This window comes from Myxine glutinosa, chromosome 1 (genome assembly GCF_964187855.1).
Source record: "Myxine glutinosa chromosome 1, kmMyxGlut1.1, whole genome shotgun sequence".
Taxonomy (NCBI): Eukaryota; Metazoa; Chordata; class Myxini; order Myxiniformes; family Myxinidae; genus Myxine; species Myxine glutinosa.
The window spans coordinates 421,338,926-421,354,463 of NC_136261.1; the positions used below are offsets into that span (position 1 = coordinate 421,338,926).

Sequence of the window (15,538 nt, forward strand, 5' to 3'; positions counted from 1 at the left end):
CATATTCACTCTAGCAGCGAAATGAGAGGGCGTGCACCCCACGCTTGTGAACTGCTTTACCCGCAGATGGAGAGTTTGGCTGGGAAATGGAAGTATTGAAGGGGAGCTATTCTTAATTGATTCAGTGCAATGGAGTGTCATTCTAATGGAAGACAAGGCCTTACTCTAAAACACATAATAAGATATAAGCTACTGAACAAGGGTTTTATCGTGTCCTTCAATGTGGTGTTTCATGGAATTAACTACCGGGACGCCCTTTTTACCTTTATACAACTCTGGAGGCAGGAGGGGCCATATCCAACAATGTTACACAACAATTTACCACAATACAATACACACAATCAAAAAAATGCAATCCTCATATCCGCAACACTGCACCCTCCTCCTCTTAGGCATATCCCGGGCCTAGTACTTTTATTTAGTGTGACACATAGGTGTAGTTCCCTCTACTTTTAACCTGACCCTGAGTGAGACAGTTTTAAAACATAAATAAATGTGTCCCGCTGCTCCATTGCATCCTGCCGAACAGACTCACGCCCACAGCTAACCGAATTGCGGAATGGTCTTTAAACTATACACTGACGGTGGGGAGCATTATTTACAATTGACGCTACTTTTATTTACAAAACTAACCCAGGACCTGTGATTGTTCTTTCTGGGGGGGGAGACAGTCTGCTCTGCATCGACGCACCATGAAAGCACCCAAAAACGCACCAATACACCCTCAAGCACCAATCGGTGCACAGTCATCACTGTTCAATGAATAAAAATAAAATCAACAACCCCTAACCCTGCAGGTGGTCTCTTGCTCTTCGGCTCCCTCTGCTGGCTATTTGCTCTCTTCCAGATGTTGTCATTTTCTTTGCTGGCGGCCTATTTGAGCATAAATGAAATGCACCCAACGTGTCCATTTTTATTTATTTATGGCCCACAGGGGCAGACTAGTGTGGTTCACCTGTGGGGCATCGGTGCCCTGTGGCCAAGGTCCGCCAGCAAGATTTCGGGCCCTCATGGCCAGTTCCAGCAGAGGGGCCATGCCCCAACCCATGGGGTCCATAAGTGGTGCTCGGCCACAGACATGTGGTCCATAATGTGGTGCATCGATGCAGACAGCTGGTTCTGGGAGTTCCGGGCGCACAATGGCAGACTCATGCAAGCTCCCCTCAGTGCCCAATGGCGCACAGGTCATGTGGAAGACAAAAGGGGGAAGACAGATGAGCGAGGGGTAAGGTCACAAGGGTACACATCAAACAAGGCAATGCAGGGCAAAGTGCGTACGGAGAGCGAAGTGAGAAAAGCTCATCCCTACCGTACGTCACCCCCCCTGTCACCTACACTACCCTTGCCCTTACCCCATATTTACAAAAATCTACACATTTACAAATCCGTCGCTAATGTCCCGTCTTCCCCATTTTTCCCCAATACCAAATTCGTCTCCACAATCCCTCTATCCAAAATTTGCCATCACCAATTCATCATCAATCCTCATAAGGAGGGAGAGATGGAACATCAAGCACAATGTCACACCCACGTCATGATGCGTCTCACATTCCAAACATTTGCATCAAAAATAATTAAACATGGCATGGTGTGGAGTATCTGTCACCTCAGGTGAGTGGATGCAGATGGTGCGAGGAGACTTCAATCCTAACTATCCTCTAAATGACATTAACACACTTTACACTACCCGGGGTCTCTCCCTGCCAATCCATTGGCCAACTTACACTATGGGTTCTAAAAACCAATTCCCATTGACCAAACTGTGGTGCTTCTCAATTTGGGGTCTCACTCCCCCGATTCATCTCCCGGTGCCCTTGCACAATTTCTGGGCTGTGACGTGTAGCTCTCCCAGCAGGTCTACCCACCTGCACACCTCCACCACTGTAGTTGCCACTCGAGCTTACCTAGCTCCTCACCCTAACCTAACTAACTGGGGAAGGCCCCTCCTGGTTCTGTCACCCATTGGTGCCCTCTGGCACTGGGCTACCCGGGTCCGTCCTCTGGATCCTCGGGCCCCATCCACAACTACCGGCTCCCAGAGCCCACCTGCGGCCTCACCTGGCCGACATCCTTACAGTGGTGGAGTGCCCAAACCAACTACACACACTAACAGGCGACACGCCCAGCCATTTCCACAACACTAATGCACCCATCCAAATACCATTTTGTCACCCGCACCACAGATGCCAATATCCAACCACAATTTACCTATACCCTCTACCTAACACTTACACTACCTGCCCCAGGTATTCGTGATGGGGGTCCATCCTTCCCCCATTCACACCTTCGCACCATCCACTCCACTCCATTGTTTCCACCATCCTCACTCCACGACCATCCATTCCAATACTCCATATATTCCACACTACCATTTATTCCATATTCCATGTATTCCATACACCTGTTCCTCATACCTGTTGTTGCACACCTGTGCACTCACACCTGGTGCCACCTGCACCCTCCTTCCTTCCTGGACCATTTGGTCAACACAACACACATCACCATCACTCCCTCATACACTGCTCCACACACCTGTTCAGTTGCACACCTGTGCAATCACACCTGTTCAATCACACCTGTTCACCATACACTTCCAATCCTCAAACACACGGCATCATCTCATCTAACTACTCCCCTCTGAAACTTGCGCTCCCCAGTCGTCCCTTTAAACTATTGCGCTCCCACGTCATTATCATCCACACTAAACTACCTGCGTCCCCACTACAGGTATCATTGTCACTAACTAATCTTATCGTTACCTAATGTCAATCTCTAGATCCCTACACATGATATATCCTAAACCTCCCGGGTTAGTTATCACTGCCATCAACCCCATAACTAGTGCTCCTTTGCCCCCCCTGTGAGGGATGGTGGAGTTGCCATCCCACCACATCGGGGACGTCCCACTATCAATTTTGCTTACCAAATTCCAACCAATCAAAAATTTCCAATTACTGCCAATTCTATCCACTTTTCTAAATTTTGGATCAAATCACTATCACGATCACCATCATCACAGTCCGCTATATCCTAGCCTCGGTGTCATGACTAGACTACGGATTTTTATGTTAAGAAAATAGGCCTTTTATGTTTTGAAAAGCGGGAATTTTTTTTTTTTATGTGAAAAAATCCCAAAATATTTTTTCCCCCCGTTTTATTCATTTTTTATTATTACCAAGTTTTTCAGAAATCAGTCAAAAAAAGAACAAAAAATGGTAAGCTTTTTCCTGCACAACATTAAGCACTCTGAGCTAGTAAACAGGTAAAAAATGACGTTCAGGTACCTTTATTGCAACCGCATTGTTTGATAAGTAGAGGACTAGAAGAAATTGACAAGACCCTTTTAGGAACGGTTAAAGTAGGTGTTTGAAATCATTATCTTGGTAATGTTCTCCTTGGTGAGGCGGTGTCGGCGGTCGGTGAGGACGTTTCTGTAGACAGAGAAGGACCTTTCCACGTCGACGCTGACGATGGGGCAGTACCTCAAGAGGGGGATGTCAGCAAGCTTGACTCCAGCCGGCACACCAACCTCAGATCCGTGCTGATCTCCATCCAGGATCAAAGCCACTGTCCTCAGCACACCAATGTCGGGATTGCGCTGCACCACCGCCTTGAACTTGGTGAGCAGGATCTCCTTACGGCAGCCTCGGATCTTTTCGAGCTCCTCCTTGGCCTGATCAAGGAGCTGGAAGGCCTTGGCCAGCTCCATGCCGGCCTCCTCCAGCTGCTTAAGGATCTTCGGGATGAACGACACGTGGGCATTTAAGAAGACCAAACTGAGCTTGATGTCTGCCTTTCCGAACAGGTCCTTGGCACTCCGGATTGCCATCGCGTCGTCATCGTTCAGCTGGTCCACAATGTCCTTGACGGCCTCGAAGTGCTCGGCGTAAAACACCGCGGCATCGATCCACGTCCCCCACCGAGTCAGAATGGGGTCCGGGGGAGAGAAAGATTGGGCTGCTGCTCCTTCCAAAGGACAACACGCGACGGGGCTTTGACGAACACTTTCTTCGTCGTGTCAATCAGGTCGTTGACGTCCATGAACATTTCTCGGACTGTCTCGCAGACACGGTGGAGTGCGTGGGCAATGCAAGTCACATGCAGCAAGCCTGGGAAGAGTTCCCTCAGGGCATGGCCGGCCTTGATCATATAGGCCGCGGCATCGCTGACGAGGACCTTGAGGCACTCCGGCTTGAAATCAGGCCAAAGATAGCGCAGCGTGTCATTGACTGTGCGCACGATCTCCCCGGAGTTGGTCTTCTCCAGAAACATGCACTGGACGAGGTGGGGACGAAAGTACCCCTCCTTGGACAAGTGTCCCGCGATGATGTTGGCCACATATCGACCTGCCGAATCGGTCGTCTCGTCGACGGACAGCCAGATGGGCTGCTGTCCGATGTCGGCACGGATCCCCGCCAAGGCCTCGTCATCGCACTTGTCGAGGTAGTGCTTTCGAATCCAGCTTTCATTGGGGATCTGGAGAGTGATGTGCTTCTCCAGGAATGACCGGAGGGCAGGGTTTTCCAATTTCGACCATGGGATGCCAGCGGCCAGCATGGCCTGGCACAGCTCCTGAGCCACGACGTCGCACTTGTGCCTCTTTCCGCCACCAAAGTCCTCCATGGTGGCTTGCGTGACCGTCCTCTTCTTCTTCAAGGCCAAGTTGCTCTTGTGGCGGTCTCCTCGGACATGTTGGGCCAGCTCAGACTTCTGCTTCGCCCAGAAAGTCTTTTCACAAGCTCGACAGAAAGCCGTGTCACTCAACACGTACTTGAAGGTGGCCCCATCCTTCAGCTTCAGCATTGAATTCCTTCAGCCACTTGTCACGAAGAGCAGCACGCATCTTGATAGGAGACTTGTTCACACTTTGTGTACACTCTCTCACTGTAGTACACCGCCTCACTGCTGTACACACTGGGGACGCAACGCACGCAAGTGGACGCAACGTTTTGTTTTTGAGATCAATCGCAGTTAAAAATTTCGATCGCAGTTAAAAATTTCGATCGCAGTTTAAAATTTCGAAAAATTCCCTAATTTTTTTTAGCGTTGCCAGACATTTTCGACCAAAAAGGGCATTTTATTTGATTTTTCCCGAAAAAGGGCGAAATATTTTTTTTCTCCGAAAATAGCAAAATAATTTTTTTGTGCACAAAAAAGCCGTTTTATGTGAAAAAATATTTTTTATTTTTTCACATAAAAATCCGATGTGCAGTCATGACATCATTAAACTCGGCTTCGTAAAGCCGAGCAATGAATTCGGGTGGTTTGGTCGCCTGCAGGTTGAATCCATCCGGCTTTCGGTTCAAGGGAGGTGGTTTGGTCGGGCCGAGATTCCACGCACCATCTCGGCGCGGCACCTTGCGGTCCCGGGCCCGATGGCTCAATCTCCCCCGGTCGGAACCCCGTCCCCACGAGGGGGCACCGTCCGCTTCCTCCCACTCGCCCTTGAACCGTACCGGTCGCCTCGCCCGCCAAGGCCCGGACTCGACCGTGCAGGGCGGGGCCAAGCCTGAATCGGCAACGACGCTTCGAAGAGAAACGACGCAGCTTCGATCCGCGCCGGGCCCTGCATCCAACAAAACACACCGCGCCCCGAGTGCTCGCATCGGCTATCCGTCGCCCTAAACGCTAACCCGGTTACCGTCGATGCTTCACCTGCATGCTCACACGCATATGCTACCCCTTTCAACCTCACAAAACCTGGCGTTCCAACGCCATCCGTACATTCCACCAACGCTCTCCCTGTTACACACCACACCTCTCGCGCACACTCTTGCGCACACCTCGGTCCACACCTCTCCTCCGTTACGTCCTCCGTAACACTCACCATGGGCGTGCACTCTGGCATCCACCCACTAACGCGCTCACATGGGCTCTCCCACACTCGCGCTACTACCAACTCAGGTGTGCTTTCTCGCACACCCTCAACCATTCCAAGTGTGCATTCTCACACCCGCTCCACCACCAACTCACTCTCCGGGTCACTCTCACCCTCGCACGTACACTCCGTACACCCCGACGTGCATTCTCACTCGCACTCGGTTTCACTCCCACACTTTATAACACACCCATTCACCGACGCACACGTTTTCCTCACACACGTGCCATTTCCACTCACACGGGACCCTTCACCAATGCCCGGGTGCCATATTGACCCCAATCGCGCGACAATTCTCTTGTCGTCAAACATCCTCTTACAAAATCTCCCAGCACCACATGCAGCCCGACTCACCTTCGGGGTTCTTCTTCCTCCCTGCACCAAAACCTGCAAATCTTTATACGGATTAGCAAGTACGGCATCAGGATGTGCATTTAGACTTTGAGCAATTTCCATTCCTACCTCCGATTGTTGCTCTTTTAACTTTAAGTTCCCGGTCTCTCTAATTTCAACTATACCCATAATTTCTTTGTTCACCTCGATGACCGTTGGCGTTAATAAAATTCCCTCTACCTCTTCGGTCGCCGGCTTTTCCAAACCCGGGTCGCGATTTCTACCCCGGTCATTGTACCCGTGCTTTTCTCCGCTTCGTTCAACCAGTGCTTCTAGACCCGCGTTACCTCGTCGTGCACCCCTGGGACCCTTTCACCCAACTTGCGGTCTCTGTCCCTCTGCTCCCTTTCCTCCCTATCGGCCCTCATTCCGTTTATTCTGTTTTCCATTTCTAGCATGAGGGCCTCCATTTGTAGCAAAAGGTTCGAATCGAACAATACTACGGTCACGGGCGCCGTCGCCGTAGCCATGTGTGAGGCGCCATTTTGCGAGCCCGTAACCTCGTGCGCAAGAGCGCCATTTTGTGCACCTGATAGCCCCTCAACCACATTGCCAATGTTCTCCTCTACTTCGTCCCTCTGATCCTGGGTTACTCCTAACCCCTCTCCTAGTTCACCCACCGGCATCAGATCGCCTTGACCAGCCATGGCGCGATTTCAAAATTCGGGTTTTGCTTTAAAACAACACAAATTTCCAGCAGCTCCAAATTTTGACCAAATTTTTTCCTAGATGTTTTTAAAAATTTGGTTCGGGCCTCGAATCTCACTCCCAGACACCAATTGTTACGGTCCGTGGATTAGATGTTATTTTTACCGAGCGGAGGTACCGCGGCCGAACAGTTCTTCCCCGATTCGCCCAATTCTCCCAGACGTTGGCCGTATCGCGCCACAGCTACTCAATAGGGAAAAGACTAAGACGACGAATGCAAAGAGGAAGAAGAAGACATACAGAAGAGTAACGGGGTTTATTATTATTTACACACACATAAGCAAAAAGAGCAGTCACGGGTATTTACAACGGACATGAAAAAGCAGGTAACACAGTGCAAATTACTAGCTTATACTGACTTAATTACCTACCCAGGGCAGAACAAACAAAACAAACTCACGTACGCAAATGGATGGAAGGGTAGGAATCGTTTGGAGCGATGAGCAGGTGGGATCACAGGGCACAGCGAGCAGGTCCACTCCGGGCGGGAAGCGAGGAGTCGGCAGCTCCTTGTATTCGGCTTTACAGCGCACGCCGGCAGGGTCACTCGGCTGGTTGAAACGGGGCTGGTTGAAGCGGCTCTTTGTCAAAGGCTTTTCGTATCTCTCACGCAACTCCGGTGCAACTCTGAACTCTCTCCCGGTGGACTGCCAACCCTCTTACGCACCTGGACTCATCTGCCGTATCTCTGGTGTCTCTTTCTGCCCGCGATCGTCGCACCCTTCTCGCATACCTTTAGCGCGGGTCTGACATGCCCTCTTCGGTTTCGGTACCGCCCTCCTCCCCATGCTCTGTTTCGTGACCTTGTATGGCAATCCCACGGGCTTGTCTCCTTATTTGGGCATGGCGCCGACGGCACGCCCCTCGTGGCGAGCCACGGGCTTGTTTCCTTATTTGGGCATGGGGCTGAACAGCCCCGCCCTTCGTGGCGCGCCCTGGGCTTGCCTCTCCCTGGCGACCCCGCCCCTCCTGTTCAAACAGAGCACGGAGCACATATTCACTATAGCAGCGAAATGAGAGGGTGTGCACCCCACGCTTGTGAACTGCTTTACCCGCAGATGGAGAGTTTGGCTGGGAAATGGAAGTATTGAAGGGGAGCTATTCTTAATTGATTCGGTGCAATGGAGTGTCATTCTAATGGAAGACAAGGCCTTACTCTAAAACACATAATAAGATATAAGCTACTGAACAAGGGTTTTATCGTGTCCTTCAATGTGGTGTTTCATGGAATTAACTACCGGGACGCCCTTTTTAACTTTATACAACTCTGGAGGCAGGAGGGGCCATATCCAACAATGTTACACAACAATTTACCACAATACAATACACACAATCAAAAAAATGCAATCCTCATATCCGCAACAATATGTTTTTTGAGTAATTAAATGATTTAAAAAGTAAAGCATTGAAAGCTATATTAAATCACTAGTTTTCCGAAAAATTGGTTCTTTTTTCATTCCTACATATGACTTGAGCTGTCACTTAATGTATACTGATCCACCTGGAAGTTGTCAGATTTGTTCATCTATCTATAATTCCATTAATCTCTGTGTGTGTGTGTGTGTATGTTTGTATGTTTGTTTGTCTGTGACCGCTGTTTCTCGACAACCACGGGTCCGATATACTTGAAACTTGCCAGGTATATTGCTGGGGACCCGAGGATGTGCCTTTTCAAGGTTTCATATTAATCGGACAAGTAGTTACCGAGCTATGTCCAAAAAACGATTCAACCAATCAGAGAGCAGCGAGCTATCACGTGTGCCGAACGTGGCGAACAGACTCTGCCTCGGACGGCACATTTGAGAGCGTATTCATTTATTTCACGTTGGCAAACTATGTTGCCGCTATGTTGGCGTTAAACTATGTTTTAAAACTAATTAAAACTAATTTGCGATTCTTTCGCTTTCCTGCGCGTTTGTGCACGCTATGGCGATTTCTTTACCAAACTCCGCAAGCCGTTCGCTTTGGACCAAACCATTTCATGTAAATAGAGGGGGGGGATTGTCACCGTACTCGCAAGCCGTTCGCTTTGGACCAAACCATTTCATGTAAATAGAGGGGGGGGATATAATTTTAGATATAGATATAGTACGGGCATGCCCTAGTCTATCTATAATTCCACTAATCTCTGTGTGGATGTGTGTATGTTTGTATGTATGTTTGTCTGTGACCGCTGTTTCTCGACAACCACGGGTCCGATATACTTGAAACTTGCCAGGTATATTGCTGGGGACCTGAGGATGTGCCTTTTCAAGGTTTGAAATTAATCGGACAAGTAGTTACCGAGCTATGGCGATTTAGCCGTTCGCCGTTCGCTTTGGCGTTGCGAATGGACCAAACCATTTCATGTAAATAGAGGGGGTGGGGGGGGGGTTCTGTGGTCGTTGCGAATGGACCAAACCATTTCATGTAAATAGAGGGGGGGGATTGTCACCGTACTCGCAAGCCGTTCGCCGTTCGCTTTGGCGTTGCGAATGGACCAAACCATTTCATGGACCAAACCATTTCATGTAAATAGAGGGGGGGGATTGTCACCGTACTCGCACCCACGTACCCACGTACCCACGTACGGGCATTGCACCCACGTACGGGCATGCCCTAGTTATGAACAACCAAACATTGATTACCGATCAGCAACCAAACATCATGTGAGGACGAAGAAAATCTTCAAAATTAGTGAGGCCCGCATGCTAGAATTCACAAATGGCCAAGTGGGTTTTAAAACCTCCTACAGTGCTGAATACTGCCACCACAGTGTTTTGAAACGGGGCAAGTAATGGGCTGAATTCAGACCTGATCCATTACCAATGCAGACCACTGTAAAAGAGGCGAAGAAGCGTGATGTGTTTTCACTCCTTGCGGAAATAGGAGCGTCAGACGAAGTCTGGGTACGTGGGTACGTGGGTACGTGGGTGTGAGTACGGTGACAATCCCCCCCCCCCCCTCTATTTACATGAAATGGTTTGGTCCATGAAATGGTTTGGTCCATTCGCAACGCCAAAGCGAACGGCGAACGGCTTGCGAGTACGGTGACAATCCCCCCCCTCTATTTACATGAAATGGTTTGGTCCATTCGCAACGACCACAGAACCCCCCCTCTATTTACATGAAATGGTTTGGTCCATTCGCAACGCCAAAGCGAACGGCGAACGGCTAAATCGCCATAGCTCGGTAACTACTTGTCCGATTAATTTCAAACCTTGAAAAGGCACATCCTCAGGTCCCCAGCAATATACCTGGCAAGTTTCAAGTATATCGGACCCGTGGTTGTCGAGAAACAGCGGTCACAGACAAACATACATACAAACATACACACATCCACACAGAGATTAGTGGAATTATAGATAGACTAGGGCATGCCCGTACGTGGGTGCAATGCCCGTACGTGGGTACGTGGGTACGTGGGTGCGAGTACGGTGACAATCCCCCCCCCCCCCTCTATTTATATGAAATGGTTTGGTCCATGAAATGTTTTGGTCCATTCGCAACGCCAAAGCGAACGGCGAACGGCTTGCGAGTACAGTGACAATCCTCCCCCCTCTATTTACATGAAATGGTTTGGTCCATTCGCAACGACCACAGAACCCCCCCCCCTCTATTTACATGAAATGGTTTGGTCCATTCGCAACGCCAAAGCGAAAGGCGAACGGCTAAATCGCCATAGCTCGGTAACTACTTGTCCGATTAATTTCAAACCTTGAAAAGGCACATCCTCGGGTCCCCAGCAATATACCTGGCAAGTTTCAAGTATATCGGACCCGTGGTTGTCGAGAAACAGCGGTCACAGACAAACACACAAACATACACACATACACACAGAGATTAATGGAATTATAGATAGATGTAAATAGAGGGGGGGGGGGGATTGTCACCATACTCGCACCCACGTACCCACGTACCCACGTACGGGCATTGCACCCACGTACGGGCATGCCCTAGTCTATCTATAATTCCACTAATCTCTGTGTGGATGTGTGTATGTTTGTATGTATGTTTGTCTGTGACCGCTGTTTCTCGACAACCACGGGTCCGATATACTTGAAACTTGCCAGGTATATTGCTGGGGACCTGAGGATGTGCCTTTTCAAGGTTTGAAATTAATCGGACAAGTAGTTACCGAGCTATGGCGATTTAGCCGTTCGCCGTTCGCTTTGGCGTTGCGAATGGACCAAACCATTTCATGTAAATAGAGGGGGGGGGGGGGTTCTGTGGTCGTTGCAAATGGACCAAACCATTTCATGTAAATAGAGGGGGGGGGATTGTCACCGTACTCGCAAGCCGTTCGCCGTTCGCTTTGGCGTTGCGAATGGACCAAACCATTTCATGGACCAAACCATTTCATGTAAATAGAGGGGGGGGGATTGTCACCGTACTCGCACCCACGTACCCACGTACCCACGTACGGGCATTGCACCCACGTACGGGCATGCCCTAGTTATGAACAACCAAACATTGATTACCGATCAGCAACCAAACATCATGTGAGGACGAAGAAAATCTTCAAAATTAGTGAGGCCCACATGCTAGAATTCACAAATGGCCAAGTGGGTTTTAAAACCTCCTACAGTGCTGAATACTGCCACCACAGTGTTTTGAAACGGGGCAAGAAATGGGCTGAATTCAGACCTGATCCATTACCAATGCAGACCACTGTAAAAGAGGCGAAGAAGCGTGATGTGTTTTCACTCCTTGCGGAAATAGGAGCGTCAGACGAAGTCTGGGTACGTGGGTACGTGGGTACGTGGGTGTGAGTACGGTGACAATCCCCCCCCCTCTATTTACATGAAATGGTTTGGTCCATGAAATGGTTTGGTCCATTCGCAACGCCAAAGCGAACGGCGAACGGCTTGCGAGTACGGTGACAATCCCCCCCCCCTCTATTTACATGAAATGGTTTGGTCCATTCGCAACGACCACAGAACCCCCCCCCCCTCTATTTACATGAAATGGTTTGGTCCATTCGCAACGCCAGAGCGAACGGCGAACGGCTAAATCGCCATAGCTCGGTAACTACTTGTCCGATTAATTTCAAACCTTGAAAAGGCACATCCTCAGGTCCCCAGCAATATACCTGGCAAGTTTCAAGTATATCGGACCCGTGGTTGTCGAGAAACAGCGGTCACAGACAAACATACATACAAACATACACACATCCACACAGAGATTAGTGGAATTATAGATAGAATAGGGCATGCCCGTACTATATCTATATCTAAAATTATATCCCCCCCCTCTATTTACATGAAATGGTTTGGTCCAAAGCGAACGGCTTGCGAGTACGGTGACAATCCCCCCCCCCCCCCCTCTATTTACATGAAATGGTTTGGTCCAAAGCGAACGGCTTGCGGAGTTTGGTAAAGAAAACGCCATAGCGTGCACAAACGCGCAGGAAAGCGAAAGAATCGCAAATTAGTTGTAATTAGTTTTAAAACATAGTTTAACGCCAACATAGCGGCAACATAGTTTGCCAACGTGAAATAAATGAATACGCTCTCAAATGTGCCGTCCGAGGCAGAGTCTGTTCGCCACGTTCGGCACATGTGATAACTCGCTGCTCTCTGATTGGTTGAATCGTTTTTTGGACATAGCTCGGTAACTACTTGTCCGATTAATATGAAACCTTGAAAAGGCACATCCTCGGGTCCCCAGCAATATAACTGGCAAGTTTAAAGTATATCGGACCCGTGGTTGTCGAGAAACAGCGGTCACAGACAAACAAACATACAAACATACACACACACACACACAGAGATTAATGGAATTATAGATAGACTAGGGCATGCCCGTACGTGGGTGCAATGCCCGTACGTGGGTACGTGGGTACGTGGGTGCGAGTACGGTGACAATCCCCCCCCCCTCTATTTACATGAAATGGTTTGGTCCATGAAATGGTTTGGTTCATTCGCAACGCCAAAGCGAACGGCGAACGCTTTACATGAAATGGTTTGGTCCATGAAATGTTTTGGTCCATTCGCAACGCCAAAGCGAACGGCGAACGGCTTGCGAGTACAGTGACAATCCCCCCCCCTCTATTTACATGAAATGGTTTTAATTAGTTTTAAAACATAGTTTAACGCCAACATAGCGGCAACATAGTTTGCCAACGTGAAATAAATGAATACGCTCTCAAATGTGCCGTCCGAGGCAGAGTGTGTTCGCCACGTTCGGCACACGCGATAACTCGCTGCTCTCTGATTGGTTGAATCGTTTTTTGGACATAGCTCGGTAAGTACTTGTCCGATTAATATGAAACCTTGAAAAGGCACATCCTCGGGTCCCCAGCAATATACCTGGCAAGTTTAAAGTATATCGGACCCGTGGTTGTCGAGAAACAGCGGTCACAGACAAACACACATACACACATACAAACACACATACACACATACACACAGAGATTAATGGAATTATAGATAGATGACCAACCTCACAAAATTAGAGGGTATGCGTTTTTGAAATAAAAAACATTTTTCACACCATATAATTTCTGAACACCCTAACGTACGTATGACCACTGCACTAACTTGTTGATGTGGAGATACTTACATGTTGTATGTCTTGGTTAAGCTTTTTATTTGTATCATCATGCATAATGAAACACAAAACTAATGACATTGTTTTGGCCTCTATAATATACATATAGAATCTATGAAATTAAAATATTGTAACATAAAGCTATTCATTGATTAGATCTCAATGCTATTTCCTCCATTTTCACTTTGTTGCTTTAATTATTTTTCAAATGCAGCTGCTACAACCAGTGGAATCCAGAAGCAAGAAGCTAAGCAGAGTGAGGAAATAGCACCCGAGTTTCAACTTCTCTGACAGAAAGGACCTGACTGACATGCTGTACCATCTCGGGCTTCTCACCTTTTGCCAGTCCAATGCATCATTTGCAGCAAAGAAAGGTACATCATCGAACACTTAGGCAAAAAAGGAAAGAAAGAAAAACGTATCCGGTGTGAAACAGTAACAGTGGGTAAACTGGTGAATGCTGCAGAATTGCACAAAGACGAGAGCATTTTATTGCATATACTTGGACAGGATCTTGTAGCGTTAGAAGTTAGGTACCATTTAACTTGTTACCAGAGCTGCACAAGATTTCTGAATAGGAAAGAGAATGAAGAGGGTCTTGAAAAAAACCTCGATGAGGCAGAATACAAATACTTCTGTGTATCGGTCATAGAAGAAAGAATAACAAAGAAACGTGAAGTGCTGCGCTTGAAGAAATTACTATCTTCATTTAAGAAATGGGTATGTGAGGTAGAGGGGGGTAGATATTGGATATAAATCCTTTTATCTAAAGAAGAGACTTCAAAAGACAAACCCATTTCTGAAGTTTTTGAGATCATCTCGCAACAACAAGTGATTTAGTGATTGTGGAAGATTTGTCCACAGACGAGATGTTCGAGGAGGTTGCTCTCCCACTCTCCTCTAATGTGAGCACAGATGAGACAGATGACTCGGACACAAACCAAGATGAAACCACATCTCATATGAATGCAGGGCATAACTATAGAGTTCTTTACCATGCTGCACAATCACTGAAGAGGAGTATCATTGCAACTTGTGCCAATCCTCAGCTGATCTGGCCACCAACAGCAGCAGACATCAACATGGATGCTGCTGCCCGTGTTGTGCCTAATGAGTCATTGAACTTCATGGCATGGCCAACAGGAGCATCCGATGAACTTCCTCAATAAATTGCACGTGTAAACGTTGGTGAAGATAGAAGTAAGAAGATTATTCCAACTTGCCAGGATATAATGAACATTGCATTCAATGGAAGGAGGCTCATGCCGAAGCACTCTGCGTTGGCTATAGCGGTTGGACACATAACTTGATCTGCTCAGCTTATCGGACTGCTGAATGGCCTGGGACATTGTACTTCCATTTCCCAGGTCCTTGAACATGATACACCTCTGGCCCAATTTCAGATTCAGCGAGGAGAGCATTTCATACCTCCAAATATCCAGCCAAATATCCATACAATGATTGTATGGGATAACAATGACTACGGTGAAGAAATATCTGGCAGAGGAACCACCCACAATACCAATGGTATAATAATTCAAAGGCAGCTATCCACTGATGACTCATTTGATGAAACAATATCTGCGCAGAGAATGACGAAATGATCCCTGCAGCCACCATCAACCAACATGGAATTCAATCGTGGAGTTCAAAGGAAAGGGCCCCGGAAATATGCTGAGAATGTCCAACTGGACTTGGAGAACCATATCCATGTCCAATAAACTGCACGGAAAATCGATAGTGCATACTTTCTCACAAAGACGGCAAAGATGAATGAAAGTGTCTTACCTGGATGGACTGGTTTCAACACATTGTTTAAAAGAGGTGCTATTCCAACACAAACAAATATTGGCTACTTACCTGTCATGGATGCCAGTCCGATTCAGTTAAACACAGGGTACATGATCCTATGCCGCAGCCTTGCCATAGCAGATGGGTTGGGACTCAGTAAGATTGTTGTAGTCATGGACCAGGCCATTTATTCAAAGGCTCAAAATATACGATGGAAATTGTGCCAATCCTCAGCTG

General features: G+C 48.0%; 1 protein-coding gene across 6 annotated transcripts in view; it reads right to left on the reverse strand.

The window, feature by feature from the left end:
- LOC144888217 (uncharacterized) overlaps positions 1-15,538 on the reverse strand; it is a 166,624-nt gene that overhangs the window by 54,435 nt on the left and 96,651 nt on the right. Inside the window, exon 3 of one of the 6 annotated variants that reach the window (XR_013621936.1) lies at positions 13,533-13,899. The exons of the other annotated variants lie outside the window; for them this stretch is intronic. The gene's annotated coding sequence lies outside the window, so the exon portion shown is untranslated. Of the gene's footprint in view, positions 1-13,532; positions 13,900-15,538 lie in introns of those variants that run through there. 6 annotated transcript variants of the gene reach the window in all.